Source organism: Brienomyrus brachyistius, chromosome 5 (genome assembly GCF_023856365.1).
Source record: "Brienomyrus brachyistius isolate T26 chromosome 5, BBRACH_0.4, whole genome shotgun sequence".
Taxonomy (NCBI): domain Eukaryota; kingdom Metazoa; phylum Chordata; class Actinopteri; order Osteoglossiformes; family Mormyridae; genus Brienomyrus; species Brienomyrus brachyistius.
The window spans coordinates 22,001,924-22,019,125 of record NC_064537.1 but is presented as its reverse complement, the minus strand read 5'-3'; the positions used below and the strand labels follow the sequence as shown (position 1 = coordinate 22,019,125).

Below are 17,202 nucleotides of genomic sequence, written 5' to 3'. Positions count from 1 at the left end.
GGTGATGAGGAAAGGCACCCTTACAGATAACCTCGCAACAATTACAGAGAGAAGGCATGCACTCTTTAATTCCCCTGTGGTCACTAACTCTCTCTATGTTAGCAATGCAGACATACACAGCGGCTAAGCAATACCGTTGACTTCACAGTGCCAGACGGCTCTCCGGTGCTCTTCCCCTGAGGGCGGTACTTAACCAGACTTATTTCAGTAAAATAAAAAAATGGAGGCTAACACAACTGAATAGTCTGCTGCGGAATTTGAATTAAAGTCGCGTTTATTTTTCTTTGCACCCTGTACCGCAACAGCTCTCCATCCGCCTGAGTTTGCTCATAAGTGTCTTAAAGGGAAATTATACCCAGGAGACCAATTTCAGGTTTGTTTGTTTGTTCTTATCCAATACGCAGGCGGCTTCACATGCGTGCTGTTGTAGGCAATTGCATTACATGCACTTTGAGTGCTGCACCTGTGCTTTGCTCAGAAGACCTGACTTGGTCCTATCATCAAGCTATGTTTGCTTTCTGATCAGTAGCGGATGCTGGAGTTCAAGATGCATCTGCGCCTTGGTGCCGTTCTGATCCGAGTCTGGCTCCTTACCACAGGTATCCCAATTGTTTTGGTCCATTCTGTCAGAGTACTGTTCTGCCGTAATGATGCTATTATTGAAGCAAAAGTTGAAATGCCATGTAAAAGTCTTATGCAGTCAAAGAAAATGTTTAAAGCTATTTAAGTGAGGAGAAAGTGCATATTTGCTAAGAAAATAAAAACACAATTTAACATATATGCGAATATAGTAACACAATAAAAAATAAGAGTTTGTTTTCTTCTTTAAAAAGTTACTGATATCTTGTTGGATGGCTGGATGAACAACACTTTGGATTCCAAACCTCTCCTTAGGAGCACCTCAGTCATTCCATGTATTTGTTACATTTCGCCACTTAATTAATTAACCTAATTAGTTAAATAACTCAATCAGGCATTGATTAGCCAAACATGGTGCGCTAGTGGCCGAGTCAACAGATTAATCGGTATATTGGATGGCTGCTGCAAATACTGGGGTGACTTCTGGAGGGGTGTCGAAAAGGCAGAAACACAGTTCATTTAAACATCATTTTCTTTTGTTGCCTAAGACTTTTACATAGTATTAGATGTTTCGCTTTGGTATTTCCTGTCAACATATACATTTTAGCTTCCTGGTGGAGCAAAACATGCAGTTTGTTTAATACCACCTACCGAAACCACATCGGCTTCACCTCACCTGCAGGAACCATCCTGAAGGACCATGAAAAAAAAAAATCGACGTAATTAATTTGAGGGAATAAGTGCTTTTCACTTTTTAATGAAATGCTCTTGCGATGCGTAACCGCTTCTCTCAGAGACGGCGTCTTTGGTGAGCAAGCGAGCTGGCCAGACAATTTCCTCAGCCGCAGTGTCGCTTTACGTGAGTAACATGAAAGTGGACTTCATGGCCGTTTCGTCCACGTCTTTACAACGTTGACCGTTTTATTAGACCGAAGGCCTCTGACCAACACGAAGCCTTTAACACTCTGTATTAATAAAGTGTAGCAAGACAAAACTAATCAAGACTTTATTGGGATAATATCATCCGTGGAAAAGAGTAATTACAACGTCTTAAGCACTTGGATGTAAAACAACCTTGATATTAATTCTTTTTAATTAAGTGCATTATAAAAAGAAAGTGCACGACAGGAGGCTGCCAGACTATTATTGGTGTTAATATGGAGTCAAAGCGAATTTGTTTTCTCATTTGTACCCGACTTCCATTAAGGAACAAAGCCGGCTTCTCACAGGCTTTATTTGTCCAGAAGTAGGAGACAAGAAATGAAGAACAAAGACCATGCGCCCTTTATCGTCTCCCTTCCAATGTCACGGGAAGACATTGTTTTTTTTTTTTTGTTTCCCCATCACAGGCTAACACTCTCACTAAACTCTGAGCTGAAGCAATTAAGCATCCATTAATTCCTGTGCTGCGATCCAAACAGGGCAGAAAATTGGACGTGCAGGTCTCGGCCTCGGAAGATCGTGGAATTAAAGGGTCTGGGGGGGTGAGGAACTCGTTGTTTCACAAGTCTGGCCACACACCGGAGAAGGCGGAGCCTCCTAAACCTACATGCCGGACAAGATGGAGCCTCCTACACCTACATGCCAGACAAGATGGAGTCTCCTATACCTACATTGCCAGAGAAGGCAGAGTCTCCTATACCTACATACCAGAGAAGGTGGAGATTCCTAAACCTACACAACCAAGAAGGTGGAGCCTCCGAAAGTTACATGCCGGAGAAGGCGGAGCGTCCTAAACCTACATGCCGGAGAAGGCGGAGCCTCCTATACCTACATGCCAGAGAAGATGGAGCCTCCTAAACCTACATGCTGGAGAAGGCAGAGCCTCCTATACCTACATGCCAGAGAAGATGGAGCCTCCTATACCTACATGCCGGAGAAGGCGGAGCCTCCTATACCTACATACCAGAGAAGATGGAGCCTCCTATACTTACATGTAGGGTCATTGACCGGATTTTCTCTTTCCTTTGCACCTCGGGGAGAAACCTGGGATTTTGCTGCACATCGGAGTTATCCCATGCCATCCATGTGGCCTTCTGTACGCTGCATGAGCGCCTCTGACCTCCCGAGGAGGTGTTTGCACAGGGGGCTGCACTGTTATTGACTGCATGTCCAGCCATGCTGAGTGCCATGCAAACTGGGCATTGTGCACCGGGAAAGTGGGCAGAGTAAATATTATCTCAGCATTCTGCTCCGCCCTCACCTGGGAAAAGGGGAAAAGCCTCCTCCTCCACCCCTCGTTGCTGCTGCTGCCTTTCTTCCCCGGAATAATGCAATTCCAGAGCAGCCTGCCTTCTCCCCTCCTTTTAATGAGGCAAATTAGTGCTTTGTAGCAGATGCAGGGAATAAATGATAATAGTGACCATCTGTCAGTTGTCACCAGGAGAGAGGGACAGGGGGAATACAGCTAGCTCTTAATTTGATCACCTGGCTGAAACCCAGCCGGAGACAGGGGTGGGGGGAAGGGGCATGGGGGGTGCGGGATAGGAGTATGATACCTGTGGAATGTCCCCTACATCTAGAGGAAAGACATCGCGGTCCTGCCTGGGGAGTCAAGCAACACCTGGTTTTTTATTAAATTAAAATGCCGAGGAGGTGTGAGAACAAACAACTTTCCAGTCGAGTGAAAGTCATTCTCAAGTAAGAGAAAAGGGACAAAGTCGGAGCGGGGCGTGCGAGCGTGTGGCTCCTGGTGGCACGTAACCCTGACCGCACGGGGCCGCCGTTCCTGTCTGATCTCACTGCAGCACGCTAGTACTTATTAAGAGGGGAAGAAAAGAGCACGTATCACTGCAAACAGCCATCTCGTGTCATTACTGCAGCGCAATGCGTCACGCTTCGATCTACACCAACATGGCGGAACAACAATATATAAGGACAATGAGAACCGTAATAGTTACAAGCGCAAACTATGTACTTCTATGGACCCGGGGCAGGGAGAATTGAATTTCTTTCCCAGCTGTCTTATAGGGCCCCCGTGAAAACAAATGGACTTGCGGAACAAATTAAAAAAATAAAAACAGCCGGCCATTAATCATGACGTGTAATGATGGGTTAATTATTTTTTAACTAGAAAAAAATCTATTTGACAACAGGTGTAAATGAATTCTTCATTGTTTTAAAGAATAATTGGTTCAAGCTTGCTGGGAAAAGCTTGAAACGTAATTAAATCCAAAGGCGCTGGGGATAAATGAAGTGGAGAGCTGGTGTGTACAAGCTTGACAGATATTAATGTCTTCCAATGAAATGTGGAGACATTGTTAATAACCAAGGCATGGCCACAAGGTGCTGGGCCCAGAGAGGCGGGGGGTGGGGGTGGGGGTGGGGGGAGGTGAAGGGTCTGAGTCGGGTGCACGTCCTGCACCCATGTCAACGGCACACTCCTGCGCACTCGTACCCGAGTGGGCACAACAGCTACTGCCTTTTTTTTTCTTAAGAGTGATTTATTTCTTTTACAACGTATCCCATCTGTACCCACACCCATTATCTTCCCAGCCCGCGATGCTACTGCCAGCGCTAATGCTTGCAAACAAATAGTGCGCTGAAAGGAATTGCCAAGGAGGATAATTTGTGCGCTGGAAGCATTTCCCTCTCGGTGGGAGTAGAGGCTGCGGGTCTAAATCAAAACGTAAAGCCGTACCTCACCGCTCTGGGCCTGCGGATGCCGACCTGAAAGTCAGTGCTGCAGAAAGCCGATGCCAATCTGCGGTGTTTCATTTCTGAAGCCTGTGTTTGCTGTAGATGTGCATAAAAACACGCAGACGATGTGCGCACATGTGTTGGATGTCACAGGGCAGGATAATAAAATGAATCAATGCAGAAAGAGTTTGTCTGAGCCCGGTCCACTCTGTGTGAGCCTTCGGAGTCTGATTTTCAGAAGCGAGACCCAGATGAAGTTCGGAAACATGACACTATGTTCTGATCTCAAGACATCTGTAGCGGCGAGGAAAGACAAAAGAAGGAGCTTCAGAGCATGCAGACCCCCGTAGACGCCGATAAGCGGCGAGCATAGAGGCCCCGCCCTGCCCAGGGTGTCCGACGAGCAGGCAATTAGGTCAAGGGGGGAGGGGGGATCAAATGGGATCACAGGAAGGAGGAGATATAAAAAGAAAACTAATAAAGGGGCCCCAAGACTCCCATAAGAATTTGAGTAAGAAGTAATGAGCATCAGAGTTGGGGGGTATTTTAGAAAAAAGAAACAGTTAAAGAAACAGCGAGAAAGGAAGAGAGAGAGAGGCAGTGTGAGGGGGGGGGGGGTGAGAGCGAGTGAGAGAGGGGTAATCACTTGGCATGCAGTACACGGGGGGGGGGGGGTGTCGAGGGGTGGGAGGGGGTTTAGGCTCGAACGGCGCTGCTGAACTGCAATTTAACCGCACTCATAGAGGGAAACAGGAACGTATCATTAGTGCCGACGACGGCGGAGGAAAACAACCACCCTTAAGACTGTCTTCATTAAAATTCCTAATTAACACAACTCTCTCAAAAGTATCACTGTTTGAATTTCCAGCGTCTGTGTTTCCCTCCCCATTCCACCTCCGGCATTCCCATATCCAGTGCTCGTATTCCTGTAAACCCGCAGCTACCTGTTATTCCAAGTCATGCCTACCCCCCCTCCCCCCCCCCCAGCTACCTGGCCACCGCATGTTTCTGCAGGCCTCTGTGACAGAGTGTGGCCCGAAATGCATTCGAGCCTAATGACTTCTCTGCATAAGTGCTGTGGCCTCCAGTCGTTGGCCACCGTCTCACGCTTCTACTCTCACTTTGCCTGGAAATACTTCTGTAACGAACTCAGGTCTCATAATAAAATGGATCTGGGGGCCAAAACAGGCATCAGCCTGAAACTTTCTGAGGTTGGCAATATGTGACTGTGACTACCCTCCAAGCGAGGGTTCAAAGTGTTTCTAAGTTTACATTATTAGACTCAAGAACCCTTGCAAGATAAATCAGTTAAACCATTAGATGACCGCGATTAAAGTGGCAGCCTGGGATGTAAAGCTGCTAAGACTAGATGTCAAGCTCCCAGATGATGGCGAAGTAGGAAAATAAAATTTTACGACTGGGACAATCGTACAGGTGAAGCATTTTGTTTACATCCTCATTGCTTTTGGTCCTGGGATATATATTTGGGTAAAATTTATGAGAGAAAATATTCTGACAGGTTATTCAGAAATACTGTTTTCAGTAAGAAAAATCTACCCTCTTTATATAGTTACATTTTCCCCTGCTGGAGTAATAGTTATGTTTTAACTAAATTCATAACAGATTAATTGGTCAATGGTAGCAATTTCGTTTCATTTTTCATTTAGGCTCCTTAATGTACCTGCCACACATTTTTTTCATATTCTTATTTGTGTATTAGAGCATTTATTTAGTTATGTAGCCTCTCTGTATATATTTTATTTTTCAAGGTAAAGTATGGCATAAAAGCCAAATTTAAATTTTCCTCTTTTTTTATATATATATATATATATATATATATATATATATATATATATATATATATATATATATATATATATATATATATATATATATATATATATATATATATAGACACAGGTACCCACACACACAGGTAAAGAGATTTTTAAGACCAGTCTTCAAAATCCAGTTCATAAAAGAAAATTAACAACTCCAGTCCAATATTAAACTTGACTTTTAGGAAATGGGCCACGTTTTATTGCCTATAATAGGCCAAATGAATCATGATAATGAGCAGGAAAAAAAGGAAACAAAGAAAGAAAATTCTGTCCAGCCAGAGAGGTGCAGTGATAATGACGACGTTTAGCGGCGGCTGATTCCCTTGTGCGACGAGCACCCAACAGGTTTATGGGGCGGCGGCAGTGCGGCCGGCTGCACGCAGAGTGCGGCGGCCTGAGCTCCAGCCAGCCACAAGGCCGTCCCCGCACTGCTGTTGGGGGAATTCCACAGGAGCTCCTAGTTACCTGATTCGGTTATTTACTCCGCTAAAAGGTGTCCTTTGTGTTGTGCCCAGTTAAAGATTTGGAAACTGACTTTGTGAGCTGGCTGAGCGTGACGGCTGGGGGGGGGGGGGGGGCTGTGACCCCTTTCCAGGGGAAGTTCTGACAGATTAGGACTCGGAAGGAGAGGACCGGGGAATGACAGGAAACACGTGACTCGCAGAGAACGAAGGCGGGAATAATGCAAACCCAACAACCAACCTCAGTAAGAGCCCCGCGCCTTAGTACGGGCATGAATGTGACTTTGCAGGCCCCCTCCATCAGAACCGACAGAGATACACATTCATATTGCAGCATTGGCCCAATTCAACTGACTCGTCATTTGCACTCTGATTGTGCTCTGGAGACGAGGCATATAAATGTAATGTAGATCGCAGATTGTAGCACGTCTCACCGAGGAAAGAACTTTCTTTTTTTTTCTGTCTTAACTCAATTGTATGGGCAGCTGAGACAGAATAATATATGACTCTCATAATAAAACCTTAGAAAGCCATGCGCATAACTGTGAAATTGCAATATAATCATTTATGTAAATGACATGGGTGCTCTGGTGAAACTTCATTATTCCCAGCAAACTCTAACGAAGGGCTAAATGGGAGAAAAAATACATAAAAAATGAAAAAACAGAGGAAGAGAAAATCTTTCTGTTTGCAAGACAATGGGAAAAAAAATCAATAGCATGAAGCTATCTAGAAAAACCTTTGATATCCAGTTGAGAAGGAATGCAGGACCTTAATCTTCATTTGTCTTCCCTGTCTCTCTGAAAACTTGAATTTAGGTTTAAAATTTCAGACAATAATCTGGCATTTCCCTTTGATAACACTTTCCTGGCAATGGTGGTTTTAGGCTCTTAACTCGATTTGAGGGTAAGAAAACTCTGAAAATTCGGGAATGGCCGCACTTCCCAGAGGGCCGTGCTCCTGGGGGTGGGGGGTGGGGGGGTGGGGGTGGGGCTACTGCATTCAGTGCAGCCTGGTCTCCTCAAAGTGCCAGTTTTGGGCCTAATTAGGCCTAATTAAATGACAATGGGGCACCCTTGTTCACGCTGCATTGACCTTATCAAAATAAAGAAACGCAGGTTCTTAATTAGTGTAATAAGAGTAAGATTTCAGTTGTGTGATGTTTTATGAAATCTTGCCCGGTCTTACACTTTGCTTGGCAAAGTAAAAAAAGGACAAAAGGTGGCAGAAAATACAAAATAAAACCATGGATGTGTTTAAGAGCCCTGCTAAGCAGCTGGCATCGTCTGCACTGCTTTGTCTGCAGTGAGTGGATCTCGAACCGGGCTGCCTCCTCCATGGGCGAGTCTCGGCACGGAGATGGCGAGGGCGTCGACAAGGTGGGCCATTAAAGCGTTATCCAGGTGGATGTCCCCGACCTCGCCGCCATTTAGAAGTTCTGCGAAGGAGTAATTAATTTCTGCGTATGCGGTGCGCAGCCCACAAGAACACGTCCATTAGGATCGGTGACCTAGTGAGGCATGGACCGCCAATGCAGCCCCAGAAATTGACGTTGAAATAAAAAATACGACACTTTGTGGACCCGGGAACAGAGAGTACTTCCAAAAAAGAAAAAAAAAAAAAACAGACTTCATTTGCACACAGGGGAGAGCAGCAGTCGTATTTAAGTGGGGTTATATAACGCCCTGCCTTGTTTTTAAGCAGTGCGCACAGAGACGCGGTTGCTTGGGCTGACAACTTAACGCTGGCATTTCACAGAGCAGCCGAGACGAGGCGCTGATGAAAGACATTTCCACGTCATCGCTGGAGCGCTTATAGCCGTCTGTAAGCCCCCCCCCCTCCATTTCAGTAAGCAATGCTTCAGCAGTTTTACTGTTCTCTTGCATCCCATTCCCCCCACCCAGTTTCATCAAATGAGGATGAGAGGAAATACCCTGTAATATGGGGAACAGATCAGGGGGAGCGGGGGGTTCCCACTAGTTTGGGGTCCATGTTAAACTAGGGAAGGGTGCTAAACTAGCCCCCTAGTTACCTGTCTAGGAATCAAACAGTCCTGCTGTACTTTGACCGAGATCGATGCAGGTAGTAACGAGAGGCATTATCCTGCATGCGTCTTACATAACAGTAACGTTAAATGTTAAACTTTAGAAAGGATAAACTTGCACTAAATGAGCCAGCGAATTACCTGCACAGTAACTAAACAGCCCTGCTACCACTGAGATCACTGCAGATGGTAATGAAAGACATTAACCTACACGCGCCTTACATAACATTCATGTTAATCATACAGGATGTGTGCAAGCGTTCTTTCCCTATACGGAGAACACTGTTTTTAGATTTTCATTCTGAATAAAAAGATTAATTAATTATGCTGTATTCAGGAAAGTTCTGTATCCATGTGAACAGAGCAGTGTCACTGAATTTACACTACATAGTATAATGTATGTCTAATATACTCTAAACAGACCTCTTAATCCTCAAATTCAAAACTTTCATTGAGACCCATTGCCACATGTGTAAAATTCAAGCACCTAGTCATGCAGTCAGATTTACAAACATTTGTGAAAGAATGAGTTATTCCGAAGAGCTCAGTGAATTAAAGCGTAGTACAGTCACAGGATGCCACCTTAATCAGTTTGTGAAATTTCTTCTCTGCAAGATGTTCCACAGTCAGCTGAAAGTGTTATTATTGCTAAGTGGAAACTTCAGGGACAACAGAAACTCAACCATAAAGTGGCAGATCTCATAAAGTAACGGAGTGCGATCACCAACTGCTGAGGTGCATAGTGCGTAAGAGTCGGCATCACTCTGAAGACTCAATAACTGCAGAGTTCCAAACTTCCTCTGGCATTAACTCCAGCCCAAAACCTGTGCGCCGGGAGCTTCATGGAATGGGCTTCCATGGCCGAGCAGCTGCATGCAAGCCTCACATCACCAAGCGCAATGCCAAGCGTTGTATGTAGTGGTGTAAAGCACGCTGTCATTGGACTCTGTAGCAGCAAGTCTCAGTACATCAAGGCATTTTGGACATTTCTATGCTTCCAACTTTCTGTTCCAGTACGACTGTGCCCCACTGCACAAACCAAGGTCCATAGAGACATGCTTGGGTGAGTTTGCTGTGGAAGAACTTGACTGGCCTGCACAGAGCCCTGACCTCAACCCCAATGAACAACTCTGGGATAAACTAGAAGGGAGATTGTGAGCCAGACCTTCACGTCCAACAACAGCGCCTGACCTCACAAATGCTCTTCTGGATGAATGAAATTCCCTGTTATTGCTGCAAAGGGGTGACCGACACCATACTGATGGCTATAGATTTAGAATGGGATGTCATAAAAGCTGTGTGTCCCAAAACTTTCATCCATATAGTGTATATAACGGGTATAGGTGCACGGGTATAACGGGTATATATGCACAATCTCAATTTCTACATAAAGATGTACATTTATTTATTTAGCAGATGGTTGATTTTGTCCAAAGCGACGCGCAGATTGCGCATCACATCCATGCAGCTTTCAAGGAAGTGAACTGTGTCACTAGTTCTGCTAGGTTAAGCTTTCAAAGAGAGACCAGTAACAAGAACAAGGTGGTTATGGGAACAAGAGCCATAGAATCACGGCTTAGAACCTCACATCTGAAAAGCTGTATGAATGGATATCACACAAGAGAGAACCTGGAAAAAACTTTGTACGTTCTGCATATGAAAACAGAGAAATGCAAAGTAACCACTTCAGAAGAGCAGGTCAGTGGGGAAGCACTAACTCTTTAATTATTGCCATGATGAATGATCACCACGGCTTCGGAAACAGTGGATTCTAAAAGGGGGGGGGGGACATGGGTTTGCCTGCCCTGAAATGGCACCCGGTGCTTCAAGCATCACCGGGTGTAGAATCAATGTCAGGGGAGGTAGAGCCCAAACGCTGAGTTCCGACGGCCCTGGTAGGATCATAGCAGGAAGAACCGCATTTGTTGCCCCGCTGTTAATGGCGGTCGGGGGCGCGGCATAAGCGACAGGCTATGATTCACCACCACATTCTCATGGCAAATTATATTATGGGCTGGGGGACAGAGGTGACCTGCATCCTCAGGTCATCTGAGAATGTGGCGTTTTACGGCGGATCAGACAACCTCGCTCTGCATGAAATGTCAGCTCTCACAGCTAAAAAAACAACTTTACAAAGTGTCATGTGACCTATGGCCACATGACCTCACTGGCTGCAGGGAGCAGTCAGAGAACAGGTCATGGAAACCAAAGGTGACCCTTAAGTCAGCTGATTGCATGCAACTCTAAGGCGGGTCATTCCAGTGCGACAACAGGGCCCAGTAATTATGCCCCATTGTGTACTTTGTGAAGCCAGTGATTAAAACACCAAGTTCTCACAGACTTTAACTGCCTGCTGATCTAAACTTCATGGTAAAAATCAGCTATGCGGTGCAGATGCCTGAGCTCCTTGGACTTGTCCTTCTGCATGACTGGCAGGCTACAGTGGGAAGGCAGATAAAATCCGCCAAACGAGGACATATAAAAAAAAAAAGCATTAAAGCCGAAAGAGAAAAGTAAAGGCATGCTTGCATCACATTCCTGAAGCGTGTCTTAATGTGACGCTTGGGGTAGAAACCTCACACAAAACATATCCCTTTTTTTTTTGTCTTACTGTGCAGTTATTTTTGGGAAAAATTTAAAATAATTACATTTATTCATAACATTAGCTGCCAAGTTATAAAAAGCGGTGCTCAAAAATGTTAATTACTTTCATTTATTCAACTTTCACTAATTAAAATAGACTCTCAATTGAAAGTTAAGATTAGCTGTGGAGCATCAGGGCTGGATGTGGTAATTTTAAATAAGGCGGCATGTACGCCCTCCCTCGGTATCTGTGCTTCTCCTTGCAGGGACGTGACGCGCCCTTCATCGCTGCCAAACTCGGGAATATCTCCCCTACATCTACATTCATATTTTATAACGCATTTCAAGTATACAAAGGAGCCAGTCCCTTCACTACTCCTTGTGAAGGAGAGAAATAGCTTTATGAATCCATTACAGCCTCTTAATGCCGATACCCTCTGCTGCACCAGTGCACACATGACCATCCTGCAGAATTCCCCTCGTCCCAGATAAGGGGGCCGCTGCGGAACAGCAGCTGCACACATGAGGGGCTTGGGGGCGGGACTAGAAGACCTCTCGCAGCTGGACACCCAGATAGTCCACATCTGTCACACATGAGGGCCCAGACGCGGCCCCCGCATGCTCAGCGCATGGACCGGCACCCCAGGGCGGCCGCCCCCCGCAGGGCAGATGGTTCCGCTTGGATGGTTCCGCTCAAATGGATCCTGCGGGTTCTGCGTGGAGGCGCCCGTCTCGGGTGCACCCTGAAAGGTGCTGCTGCCAATCCGAGTTTCCCAGGCGACAAGAGGAAAGCGATCTCTGAAAAAGCAATCAGTGCTTGGGGTTGGGGGGGGGGTTGGTTTCTGGACAAACGTCTCCCAGGAATAAAATTGCGAATCTTAATCACCAAAGTTGCTCACATTCTGATCTTCGCTTACCCCATACCTCCTAATTAAAACTGCTGAAAAAGCACAAATTAACGGAAACAAAATTAAAACTAAATCCCCGGTGGCGAATAAGCATCAGGGTTTGGGTCAAGCAGCAGATTGCTTGGGAATTGGGAAGGGAGACAGGGCTGCTTTTTCAGACAGGGATATATAAGAGGCGCCTTCCAGCTGGGAATACGCAGCCGCCCCCTTGTGTCGGCTCCTGCATTAGCATGTTCAGAGCGCCCCCCCCTTCCTCCCGAACCATCTGGGTGTGAGTGATGGATCCCGGAGTCTGAGGCAGCGCTCCGAGCCGGGAGGCTGCTCTCTGAAGCCCCAGGCTCGAGTGGCTCCCCCAGCGCCGAAGCCCGGCATCAGATCACACCCCCGATTGACACGCCGCATATGAAGTGGGGATTTCCTGCATGGGGGAGCAGAATTAACCTAAAGACGCCTCAACTGCTTGTACATAAGCCGATTTCCACTGGCGTCTCCCCGGCACGAATACCAATGGCAAGTGGCAGCCGGCTCCACGTCTGCCAGGCGAAAGTCGGCAAGCGGGAGCCAAGGTGGAGGGTCTCACCCCCCCAGTGCACCTGCCGTCCCAGCCACCCCTCCCCCAGGGTTCACTCGAAACCCTGTAACACTTTCGCGGAGCCGGGGCGGCGACGGCTTTGTGTGATTGGGCTCCCTGCGCTCTGTCACACGTCCCCCAGCCCAGATAGCCAAGGGCTCCCCATGCTGAGTCACCGCAGGAACGGCAGGCGGAATGCCGCGTCGGCAGAGCGCGTGCCAAGGTTAGCGCCGTCCCGGTACATTGATCCACCGCATTCTCTGTCGTTTCTGTGCTTCTTTCAGCTCAGCCGACTCTCTGTTCCTCCTTAATGATTCTGTTTCGATTTTGGGGCCTTTGGCTTTAATAGACGCACCATATTCTGTCTGAGTGTTGTATTTATTTACCGTGTTGCATGACGGTGGTTCACATTCTGCAGGAGAGAATGCGTATTGCATTTCGAAGGTGTGACCTCCTCTTCCCTGTCAACACACGCCCTGCTCCCCTCAATAATTTTCTGATTACTCTATGCAATCACGGTGATATTTTTCCTCATTCTGCTATGTCAAAATGCTTTATAGTTATAGGTAAAACTGTCCATCGCTCTAGTACAATATTATTCATAGAGCAAACACTCACACAGAATACCCCCCAAAATCACAGAATACATCATTTTCAGCATATGGCCATCTAGTGGTCATGGGTTTCGAGCACCGTGTGCCCAAGTTACGTCATTGCAATAGCAATATTTTAGCCAAATTTTACATAGCGTTCTTTTTTTTCAAAAGCCTGGTTTTGGTTTTATGTTTCTTTGATGAAAAATAGTTTTTTTTCCCTTGCATGTGCTAATAATAGTCTTGTTGCATTCAGGCTGCATCATTAAAGCCCCCACCCCCTGAGGCCCGCAGGACGGGTTCCAAAGCGCCCCCACGCCTCCCGCCGTGTCCCGGAGCCTTTCAGGGACACACCCTGAACATGCCCCGCTCTCGCCAGCCACGGAGGGAAGCTCCGCCCGCGGCGGACCGTAAACACCGATCCTCGGGAGATGCCGGCGCAGCGTTCCCGGCTCGCACGCGGGGGCACCGGAAAGCCGCCCACTGGCAGAGGGCTTGGCAGCACAGGGTACAGCTTCCATCGGGGCCTCCACTGAGTATGCAGCTCAGACGGTATTAGGTGCAAAGGGCAATATTTATTTAGCAATATTTACTGTAGGATGAACAAACCGTGTAAATAAAATATTTGCTTATCCTTTATTATTTTAATGCTCACGAACGCACCGTTACAGAATAAGCAGTAGCAAGATGGCTGGATAGATGTATATAAATGTGGATATTCTATCTGCGTTTCGAAAGCGTTATGTAATAATACATTGTGTGCTTTTTTTTTCGAAATTTAGCTTTACAAGCCCTTGAGATTAACATAAACCCAGATTCCTTAGAATGTCGACATTTTACTTGACTGTGGTTAGATGCTTCCGAGCAACCCGGAATCTCAAATATGCCACCAATTGGTTTTTATTAGACGAAATGTAGCGTTTTACCGCAGCGATTTCCGGCTGTTTAAGCCGCTAAAAACGCTGCTCCGTTGGGGTTTCCTGTGCTATGTGACCGAGATATGACTTCTCTTATAACCAGACTTCTTGTTTTCAATATAGTGTGTATTTTACACAGCCTTGCAGGAAAAAAAGAATCTCAGATTAATATTAATGAATAATAACTATGAAAAGTAAAACCATTTATTCAAAGCCCTCCTCAAACTCGCCAGCTTAATCTATGTGTCTGGGGTCCGTAACTATCTATAAGCGATCTAAATGATTTTATATTACTGCAGTATTACCTTTTATGTTCGTGTACATTAAACTTTATATTGACTACGATCATGAGCTGAATATATACATTAAACAGAGGTTCATATCTTAAAGTGAAAGAACCGTGTTTGTTCCATTGCAGAGTGTTTGTGCCGTGAAAATTCTCATTGTGAACAAATGCCCCATTTATTGTGAATGGATCAGGGTGAGGGGAGTTAAATGATCCATTTCTGCTGTGAATCCCGTTAATGTGCCTCTCAGTGCAGGGACTTCTGTCATCGCTTTATGAGAGCCGCGGAGAGCGACACAGAGCGATCACGCAGCTAAGATAATACCCATACTTCAGACGCCACGGAAGGCGCCCCCAGAGCCTGTGACACTTTTATTCCCCTTTTCCTGTGTATTATAAATGCATTTGGCCAAATGCCCTCCCCCAATCAAGATAAATCAACACAGCTCCTCAAGCAACCCATTGTCTGAGATACTTATGCTAATTGAGTTATTATTTCACAATGAGCCAGGTCTTGCAGGTCAGACGTTACTTTGTGTCTGTGTCAGTCCATTGTACACACATCATTTACAGAAGAATTCAAGTAGAATTATCGCTGTAGTAATAGATGATGTCTTTTTTGAAATCTAAGTCGCACGAGCTTTTCATATTATGTAGTTACTTATTAGCCTGAATGCCATCTAGCTAGTAAAAAGATGTTTTTGGTATAATTTTATTGAATACTCGGTTAAATTCAGAACAGGCTAGGAACTGGTGAAGTACCATATATTAACTCATCCAATGTGTTTGCATCGCTGTCTCAGGCCCAGCCAATGCCCCATTTTCTGGATCCGGCCAACTGCAGAGTTTTGCTGAGAATGGTTTTTGTCATATACAACCATTTGCATGAATTGATGCCTATCAAACTTGTACAGTGATACTGTTTTGACTTTATATAAATATTTAAATAAATACCACGTTCAACACTCAGAAATTTGAAACTCGTACAAATTCAAGACCGCAGAAATCCATAGTAAATTATTTTGATTAGAACGCACTTATGTTTGATTTATGATCCACTTTGTGGGGTAAGTGTGCCATTGCACGTAATACAAATGCCACACTTTGGTTTACCTTTGATCGATAATACTATGTTGTGCTCATCTTCGTTAAGGTTTCCTTGGCACTACAGATTTTTCCGGAAAATGTCAGTAGAGAAAGAATGTATTACGCCCTCTGGTGGTTTCAGGGATACACTGACAAAGGCAAAACAATGAGAAAAACAGAAGATGGTTCCATCATGGAAAAAAATCATTAAGCTATTATACAAGCATACGTAGGGGGTAATAAAGTGTAGCCGTTATTTAGTGTACCTACTGTATGTGGACATCCCTCAGCATGACTGCAAACTACTCTATGACAAGTTGTGCAAACTTTTCTTCTGCTGTGTCCTGTCCTCCTTTATTTTGTCTGACTTTGTGGCATCAAACGGCGATGCTCCTTCGCTCCGCCGCTACCTGAGCCGCCGCGTGTGCTGCACACGGAGTGGCGAGCCACGTTTGAGGGGTGATTTGAATTTCCCTTCCGCGGTTGGGGACACGGTGAGCCTGGGAAGCAGGGAGGAGAGAGTTCTGACAAGCTCTGAACATCAATGGCAGGGAGTGGAGAAACACGAGGGGCGGGGGGTGTTGGGTGGGCAGGTGTGGGGGGGGGTGGTTTAGTGACCATCACAGCCGCCGTGACCTCTATCCAGGACTCCCGCCTGCTCTGAGACACTGGGGTGCTTCTGAAGTGGCTGTGACACAAGCTGGATAAAATGTGGGGGAGAAGCACAACCTGATTCTGAATGATGTGGATGACGCCCATCCAGAGCCAAACATGGAGCACCAGGACCCCTGGGCCGCAGCTGGCAGAGGCGGCAGAGACGGACGGCCATATGCCGGAGTGGCCTTCAGCCCCCGGTGCCACCTGAAGTCCGTGACTCGAGTGCGAGGAGACCCTGCTTTAAACAGCAGGCAGGAGGATGAGTGGGACCCCCAGTGGTCAGGTATCGATGCAATAAACTCAGCCCCACCCCACCCCCCCCCCCCCCCCGGAGCCCAGTTTGAGGTTAATGGGAGTGGCTCCCCCTGTGGGTGATCTCCACAGCCATGTGTCTTCTCCTCCTCCCCTCTCCAACACCCGAGTCTGCTGTAATTCCAAAACAGCTACGGCAAACTTTGCAGTAAACAAACTTTGCGTTTCCATGACAACCATTAAAAATAGATCTAAGCTGGGTTCTGTGCGGGTGATGCATTGTAAAGTGTCTTCAAAGGTCTTTCATATTACTTTCTAATTATAAGTTTGTGCTTTTTTTTTTTTCTCTTCGGTATGAAAAACAGGAGTGAAGCATGGAAGGCCCCAGTATCACGCACTCCTTCCCTGTCTTACAGCTTCTCTGGGCTACATTTTTTTATGCTAATGAGGCTAAGCCAGTGATGCTAGTGTTGACGCTGCAGGATATGTTCGCGAACACTTAACCCTTCAAGGTAAAGCATTACACACCATCAAAAAGCACATTTTAAATGTCAATAGGCAGAAGCGAATGGGAGACGGCGAAGCTCTTTGAGATCCCTCAGTGCTTCTTGTTTGCGGACAGATTCGATTTAGCGTGTGCTGCCGACTTCCCTATTTCACTGCATCTCACTCCGGCGCATATCTGTTGACCTTATTTTACGATCCATGGAATCACCGCACGGAGAGGATGTTTTATTCTGTACTCTAAGTGCCGGTTAAAGAGCTCTGAGTCTCCAGTAAAGACA

At 46.1% G+C, this 17,202-nt stretch overlaps 1 protein-coding gene across 4 annotated transcripts in view; it reads right to left on the bottom strand.

Moving 5' to 3' along the window:
* The window catches only part of rbfox3a (RNA binding fox-1 homolog 3a), a 421,773-nt gene that overhangs the window by 239,171 nt on the left and 165,400 nt on the right, over nucleotides 1–17,202 (bottom strand). The window lies entirely within an intron of this gene.